Genomic DNA, 8,761 nt, shown 5'->3' with positions numbered 1-8,761 from the left:
CGAACTCACAGAGATCCGCCTGCCTCTGCCTCCCGAGTGCTGGGATTAAAGGCGTGCGTCACCACCGCCCAGCTAGGGTACATATTCTTTGAGACAGTCTCTCTCACTAACCCTGACCTGCTGACGAGGCCAGGCTGCCTAGCCAGTGACCCCCCCACCCCCACCCTCCCGAGATCTACAGTCTCCCTCTCCCCGGGACTGCACCAAGTGATTTCAGACACACACCACCATGCCTTGCCTTTTCCTCGGGGTCTAAGGAAAGCACTTTACTAACTGAGCCATCTTCCCAGCCCCAATGACACAGTTTTCAAATACATAAAACAAACATCTCTCAGGCAACCGAGAATTATTTTTTAATGATTTATTTAACTTTATTTTATGTGCATTGGTGTGAAGGTGTCAGATCTCGTGGAACTGCATTTTCAGACAGTTGTGAGCTGCCATGTGGGTGCTGGGAATTGAACCCAGGTCCTCTGGAAGAGCAGTCAGTGCTCTTAACCGCTGAGCCATCTCTCCAGCCCCCCGAGAATTTTTTTTAAGGTAGGCAACTTTTATTTTCAAAATTTACTTTATTTGCGATCTATATTAAAACAAAGCCTCTCACTCTCTGGAGGAAAAGCTAAAACTGGCACCCCCAAAAGGGCTTGGTCACCTTGGGACCCAATTCTCTAGCTCACAGATTGTAGAGCAGAGGGGCAGGAGCTGTTAGGTTGGTAGGGGCCCCAGGCTACCCAAAATGACTCAACCAAGGTCAGCATCCCTCATCCTGCAGGAGGGGCTTCCAATCGTCAGGACCCACATGGAGCTGCTTCAGTCTTACACAGCTCACAAGAAGGTCACAGAGACTGATGCCCACCCTACATAGGGAACCAGGCTATTGAAGACACTAGGGTGGGCTGACACAGAGGTGTAAGGAATGAGTTAGGAGAGGAAACACACTGGGTAACACAAGGAACCATCCAAAGGCCTTGAAAATTCCGGAGGGAAGCTGGGCACCCACTGGCTCCAGCAACAGGCTGACAATTGGGGCCCTGGGGACACAGAGACGGGTTTGGCTGGCAGGAGTGAGAGAAAGGGAAGTGGAGTGGGTGGCATCTGGTTTTCTGGGTGACCAGGACAGGATGAGGGCAGCACCTGTGAGGGCTGACTGCTTCCGGCTCTGGTTATCTGAGGACCACACACTGAGGAGCAATGGACCAGAACTGCAGCACCTTCCGCACCCCATCCTGGCCCTTTGCATATGAGAACGAGACCCAGTAAAAGAATGGTGGTTCCGTGCCATGAAGACAACCTCAGTGATGCTCCCTACACAGGGACCTCCGCATTCCACACCTTATTCCAGAGCAATGCAGAGCCTACACCATGGGACCTGACCACACACCTAGATTGCCTGTCATGTGACCTTGAATGACTTGCCCAGGTTCTGTGCCTCAGTGCCTTAATCTGAGAAGAAAGACTGGAAGGAGCTAGTTCCAGGAACCCAGAGGTCTGTCACGGAATACATGTGACAGCTAGCCAAGCAAGGCCTAGGAACACACTGCCCACTGTCCTGACCCATTTTTTACCCAAGATCACGACAGTAGTGGGAAGCCAAACCCAGACAAGAAACTCCATGGCCTTCCTGCTGTTCCAGCTCCAGCTCCAGTTTCTGCATCCAAAGGAGCCTGGACCCATATTCAAAAGGCACCCCAGTTTCACAAAAGACACTGAGAACCCACATAAAATATTCTCATTTTTCCCTGTGATTGCAGCAACCTCCTGGCACCAAATTTAAATGAAACCTCCTGCTCCTTTCCTGGGCGGGGGGATCCCCTAGGTCGCCAGAGTTTACATCAGTCTCCCCAGAAGGGTTGGAATCAAGACAGGGCCCACTGTGCCCTGCCCAAGGGCATCTCCAAAGAGTCAAGGAGCCATGGGATACAGAATTTGTTTATTGGGTAGAAAAGCCAGAGTAGGGACATATTAGGGAGCAAGGTGCGGCCCAGAGTGGCCCCAAGAGGGCATCACTTGGTTCCTGAGGTCACGGTGAGATTGACTGCTCCTGAGGTTGGCTGCTCCTACACAAAATAAACACAATCCCTCCATCTTAACCCCCTTGATAAATGTATTTCCTACTCTCCACAAGCCCAGCACTGCCCACAAGGTTGTCAACCCACAAAGACAAGAAAAGATAATTCTGTCACCAAAGCTTCTACAAACCCATTAACACCTCATGCACACACTGCTGCTGCTGCCTCGGCCCACACACTAGAGATGCCTCTCCATGGCACCTGCCCAGAGACCTTAGAGAACCCACCACACTTCTGCGTCCCTCACTCTTACAGGACTAGGAATCCCTAGGTTCTGTCAGGCCCTCGGGAGAGGGACCAAGTGACAGGAAAATGACAGAGTGATTTGTCATTGATTCCAGCCTCTAATATTTTCAAAACCACCTGATAATGGAGACTTAAGTGAGCTTGACAGGGCTGCTTAGATCAACTTAAAGTCAAAACAGCACACACGCTCCAAGCTCCTGGGCTAAGTAGACAGGGAGAAGAGAATATTCCAGCCTATGAGGACTGGAAATGTACCGAGATGTAGAGAGCTAGGAGGGTAGGAAAATAACAAGAGAGGACTCTAGATCTGAAGAAACACTACACGTCTTTCCCCACCATATCAGTACAACCCATCAGGGTATCACCCCACCCCTACCCCCTAGATGCAGGTAACTTTCATACATTGGCCAGTCATCTGCTACTTAGGATTTTATGAGGGTCCAAAATCGTTAGCAGAGAGCTTGGATAGGAACTGGGCAGCTTTCTGCCTTTGTTTGGTTGGGTATGTTCCCCCTAGAACCTGCCTGCATCAAGATCCCAAGATCCCATAGTCCTCCTGCTGTTCCAATTCCAGTTCCTACCTCCAAGGAGCCTGGTGGCCAGGGCCCATCTTCACAGGCACCTCAGTGTCACCAGAGGCACTGAGAACCCACATATGCTATGTTCATTTTCCCCTGCGACTGCAGCAACCTCCCTGCGCCTCTCTCAGGGGGATCCCTACATGGTTCTTGTTATTTTACTACTCTTCCAGCTCCCTATATCTCAGTACATTTCCAGTCCTCATAGGCTTCTGATTATTCTCTTCTCCCTGCACGCTCAGTCCAGGGGCTGGGACCGTGTGTGTTGTTTTGACTCTCCGTGGATCTAAACAGCCCTGCAGAGCTCCCTTATGCCCAACCCTGTAGTGGGGCAGTAAATGGGAACGTGGCAGTTCTGCCTTCATGGGGTTCTTGGGAACAGGACTACACAATTACAGAATAAGGTGCAAGCCCCGGGGGAAAAGGCCAAAGGCTAAGAAGACATGGGGTACACTGGACTGAACGGTATTCCCCATCCAGGACCTCTGAACGATAGCTGGGAGGTGGTGGCCCATGCCTGTAATCCCAGCACTCGGGAGGCAGAGGCAGGCAGATCTCTGTGAGTTCAAAGCCAGCCTGGTCTACAAAGCAAGTTCAAGGACAGTCAGTGCTATTACACAGAGAAACCCCATCTTGAAAAAAACAACAAAAAACAAAAACAAACAAAACAGAACCTCTGAATAAGATCTGCTACAAGCCGCAACATTATACAGTAAATGCTCAGCTATCATTTCACAAGCGACTCATCAGAGCCAAGGGATCTGGCTGAGGCTAAACCAAAAGGAAAGGCTTTTTGGAGTTATTACATTGTGAGTAAAGTGGCTATCATTTGCTGTAGATTTTTGCTGTAGCTAACTTCTTGTCTGTTACATATTTGGGAGTTAATTCCCACAGTTCAGAACCCTCTAGTGAGAACAGTTTCCTACTGGCCAAGCCTTGTTCTTCTCTCCTAGGTAAGCGCAGAGATCTGCCTTCTGCAATTATCTTTATCAGCAGGCACCTGGTCAGAGTTCAGGGTCCAGGCAAAGAGCTTCCCATCTAAGGTATTCACAGATCCCCAGGGACGCAGAATCACTCCCTGCCCAAGCTGCTGCTCCGGTTTCACCCTACAAGACCCACGATCAGAACAGCTGGTATCAACAGCATAGCTCAGAACTGACCATCCAGAGGCCTGGGTCCCTTCTTTGTTCCTACCACCTAGAGCAGGGAGTCTAACTCCACACCTAGGCTCTTAGGAACTGCAGCGTCTGATGTACGTGTTATCTGATCAAGAGCCGTCAGCTTCTATCTGACTCTTTACACAGGTTGGTTGATTGCTTGGTTCTATGCCTACTGGGAGAAAAGAAGAGGCGGGCTGATTTAAAACACAATCCGTGCCCTATTCATAATATTATTGAAAATAAACTCTTTAGCTTTTACTAACCACCTAAAGCTGTAGTTTACCACACTAACCTTCCCTTCCCCTTAGAATGCCCTGATAATTTAATTCCTTTCTTAACTGAATTTCTCCATTAAGGAGTTCACGGGACATGAACTAGCCACTTCCACGGATCTGTGTGTATCAGTGAAAACCCTTATCGGCTTTTCTATGGGGCAAAAGAATTGCAGCCCTGGAGCCTGATTTAAGGATATATGTGACTGGGAATATTTGTAATGGGTAGAAGGAGGGACAATGTAGAACTGGCCCAGCCCTACACCGCTCTCCAGCCCTGACACCCAAGTCCCCCAGCCCCGGTGGTACTGGCTTTATAGACCAGCATAGCACTGGGTTTGGGGCTGGGGATGAGCACCTTGCAAGCCAGGCCCTTTTGTCCATTATATAACATAATCACTTGTGTGTCCCCTCTGGCCCCAGGGATAGCTTCCTAGAGGGCTCGCGGCAGGGAGGCTCTCATGGGATACACCACCAGAGGATTTGTCCCCACACCTCTGGGCATGTCACCAGTCGCAGCCTCTGGACACAGAGTATGGCAAGAGTTCCCTCGTGCTGTCTGGACTTGCATGCCACACACCTCTTTCCATCCTCTAGCCTGGTTAGACACAGGGTGCTACTGGGAAACCCTGGCAATACTCCCACACACATCCCTAGGATGTGGTGCACCATCTGGTCCTCCCTCTCTCTCTCTCTCATATCTAACCCATGGCTGGGTCAGTCCTGGGCTTGTTTCTGGAGCTCATATTGGGGCACAGCTTGTGGCAGCAGAGCAGTGAGGCAGCCCTGGGCACCCTCCCTCCAGATGCCCCATGTCAGGCTTCCTACAAGCAGGCCTGGGACAGGACTAGCAAGGCAGCAGCTGAAGTGAATGATGGTATCAATAGCCGTCTTCTCACTAGTTTCAGAAGCGGTCATGTGGAAACGGATGTCAAAGAGGCACCGGGGCTGGTGAAGCCCGGAACCTGGCCAGGTCTCTCCAAGTGACCTTTGTCTCCACAGAGGACCTACGGACCCCGGCCTCCAAACACACCACCCAGACCCTCTCTAATCAGGATCCAGGGCCCACCAGAGTGGCCAGAGCCGCCGTGCCATTCAGAACAGACTAGGTACTGAATCAGAGAAAGACCCTGAGTGTCCCTCAGAGAGTGAGGGACAGGGCCAAGGGCTTGAAACTTCGGAGATGTTTCAGAGGAACCAGCTCACCACTGTCACAGGATAGAGCAGAGAAAGCCTTCCAGGAAAGGGTAACAAGGGACTGAAGACAGACATGATGATGAACTCTTTTTATTCAGCCCAGCACTCCACCCCCTGGGAACAGGGCCACAGATGGTGAAGTTTTACTTCCTCAGTAGTCAGTCTAGAAACCCCATCCCAGACATGTCCGGGGGTCTGTCTACACAGCAGTCTTAAATGCCATCAAGTTGACAAGATTAGAACAACACAAAGTCAACCAATATTGACCGTAACCTCATCCTCAAATATTAAAAGACATTACAGAGCTAAGCAATGTATCAGGGTTAAACAGAGAACAGTTCTGAGTAGCAGGATAAAATCCTGTGAGGGCCGGGCGGTGGTGGCGCACACCTTTAATCCCAGCAGTCGGGAGGCAGAGGCAGGCGGATCTCTGTGAGTTCGAGACCAGCCTGGTCTACAAGAGCTAGTTCCAGGACAGGCTCCAAAAACCACAGAGAAACCCTGTCTCGAAAAACCAAAAAAAAAAAATCCTGTGAGGCCTCACTCTGTCTGACCCAGCATGAGCGTCTCCCTTTCTCAGATCTTCTGTGCTATGTATGTAGCCGGCCAGTTCACCACTGCATTGTGGTACTTATCTCCCAGTAGCTCCCATTTTACTTCATAACGTTCCCAGCTTCAGGAGTAGTGTTGCCATCAGATTTATTGTAGCCTGGGGCCAGCCTCCAGCAGCACGGAACTAAAAGGGAGAGCCACGGAGTCAGTGTATGCTAAGACATTTTTCTCTCAGGGGGTAGGGAGAAAAGGCACTCACACACTCTCTTGATGGTTCCCTTCTTCAATCTTCTGTATTCTTCTGCTGTATACTTTTCCTCTACAGCTTATATACCCCAGCAAAGTTTCTCAAGCAATATCGGAATTACAAGGCGGTCACATTCCATTTCTCAAGCAAATGATTACAATGAACACAAGTGAAAAACAGCATGTTTTCCATATCCCTTACATGATTAAACATTTTACAAACTACAGGTGAAAAACAAATTATCCCCAAGAACCCACGTACATTCATACCCAAGCAACTTGTTCTATATTAACAGAGTGTAAGCAAGCAAGGTATTTTTCTCAGTCAGGTTGTTTACTGACAGGCTGTGTTTTTCAGTTACACAGAATGGACCGATCACTTTACTACTTATCTTAAAAGGTAATCTTAAAAAAAATCTTGTGCTCACTTCGGCAGTGCATATACTAAAATTGGAACGACACAGAGAAGATTAGCGTGGCCCCTGCATGAGGATGGCACGCAAATCCGTGATGCGTAGAAGAAGAAGAAGAAATCTTAAAGGAATCACAATCCTAAACTCTTATCATGAGAAAAAATTAGTCAGCTCTACTTTAAATCTTTAGGGTCAAACCCACTCATCGGTAGTTTTTTTATGTCAGGAGATTGAGGGCAGAAATGGGAACAAGGAATTAATCCTCATCCACCTTTGATCACCGACCCACCCTAGCGAGGAAAGCATGTCAGCTAATGATAACGGGGATGCTTTGTTCTTGTTCCCTGACCTTAATGAGTTCCCCACTCAGCCATGTGCCTTCCTCCAACTTTATAATGTCTTCTTGGGTTTTTCACCTCAAAGATATTTAACAAAAACATCTTTGTCTAACTTTTGAGCTGTTTTCAAAGCTTTGTTTTAGCTATGATACACTCCGAAATCTGTGAACACATCTCCCAACGTTAAGATTAGAAGAGTTGAAAATAACTGAGCTGCTGGGACGCAGCTGTTTTTCCTAACCATTAACCTAAGCCACAGTCTCTGTGGCCCCTGAATAGCCACGCATGTGTTCTAGCTGTGTGACACTTGTTTTATCATTAAAACTCTAGTTAAACTAACATTATTATTATCAATTACACATACAGCTTAAGAAGAAATTATCTTCATAACACACAGGTAAAGCCGTCCAGTACAATGGGATGTTCCCATGAGATAAACGCACCCATTACAGGCAGTGGGATCCCCCACACCCATCCACACCACGCCAGATGCCGGAGAAAGATGGCAGCAGCAAACGTGAGAAGGCTCAGCAGAAGCAAAGGACGTTCTGGGGTCTGTGGTCCATGGGCCTTTCCTATTCGTGATCCACCCACCAGGGATTCATCTCCTGGTGGGCCGACGCCCTGAAGTCAGCTGCCTTCTGCTGCTCCTCTGGCATGGCCACCAGCATAGATTTATTCTCGTGCATTGTTCTAATTGCTTTATATTATCATTAGTGGTTAATGTCTCATTTCTTACTGTACCTGGTTTATAAGTTAAATGTATCATAGATACATAAGTAAAGAAGAAACCACAGTTTATACAGCACTCGGTGCTAGCCATGGTTTCAAGCATCTGTGAGGAAGGGGTCTTGTTACATGCCTCCCTATGCATTCTGGATACTCTTTCTCTGTCTCTCTCTCTGTGTCTCTTTCTCTGTCTCTCTCTCTGTGTCTCTTTCTCTGTCTCTCTCTCTTTCTGCTGGAGAGTTTGCTCAGTGGTTTGGGGGGCAATGTGAAAGTCTGACTCCCAGCACCCACATGGAGTCTCACCACCTCCTCAGGTGCCAAGCACATACATGTGGAACACAGATGCACGCGCGTGTGGAGCACAGACGCACATGCAGGTAAAACACTCTTACACATAAAATAACATAAATTTAAAAAATTAAAAATCTCTCTCTACACACGTGCGTGAGTGTGCACACACACACACACACACACACACAAATACACACACAAAGTGAGTTGAAAATGAATTTCCATGTCCCCAGTCCCTAATTCGGGATATGACATGTGAAGATAATAAATGAAGGACAGATGGATGGAGTCGCCGTGACCTGCCAGTGCTGAATTACACCCAGGAAGAAGTGTGAACAGAAGCAATAACGGCACTGCGGTGGGTAGGGACCCTCTTAGAAGAGGCCGCCTGCCTCTTTGCTGAACTCCCCAACCTCCCTTTGTGGGAGGAAAGACCCAGAAAGACCTCCCCAGATTTTATCCATGCCTGTGGAGTCTCAGTGGTGAGGAAGCTGGGTACAGGGAAATAGGCTGGATGGAGTACCACACACCATGGTACTCTGAAAGCCAGGCAGTATGGCACTTGATCACACAGGAGCAAGAGGAAAATGCTTAGCCTAAAAAACACTTTTTCCTCCTCTGGGTACTAGCGCCCTCTGCTGGCATGGAGGAGAAAGGCAGTGCCTGCTAC

General features: G+C 48.6%; 1 non-coding gene across 1 annotated transcript; it reads left to right on the top strand.

Moving 5' to 3' along the window:
• The first annotated feature begins 6,742 nt into the window (after positions 1-6,742).
• LOC142858093 (U6 spliceosomal RNA) lies at positions 6,743-6,847 on the top strand. Its single transcript, XR_012911972.1, has one exon. It is a non-coding gene; the product is annotated as a U6 spliceosomal RNA (small nuclear RNA).
• The last annotated feature ends 1,914 nt before the right edge of the window (positions 6,848-8,761 follow it).

This window comes from Microtus pennsylvanicus, chromosome 9 (genome assembly GCF_037038515.1).
Source record: "Microtus pennsylvanicus isolate mMicPen1 chromosome 9, mMicPen1.hap1, whole genome shotgun sequence".
In the NCBI taxonomy this organism is placed as follows: domain Eukaryota; kingdom Metazoa; phylum Chordata; class Mammalia; order Rodentia; family Cricetidae; genus Microtus; species Microtus pennsylvanicus.
The sequence above is the reverse complement of the archived record's forward strand: the minus strand, read 5'-3'. Positions and strand labels throughout refer to the sequence as shown.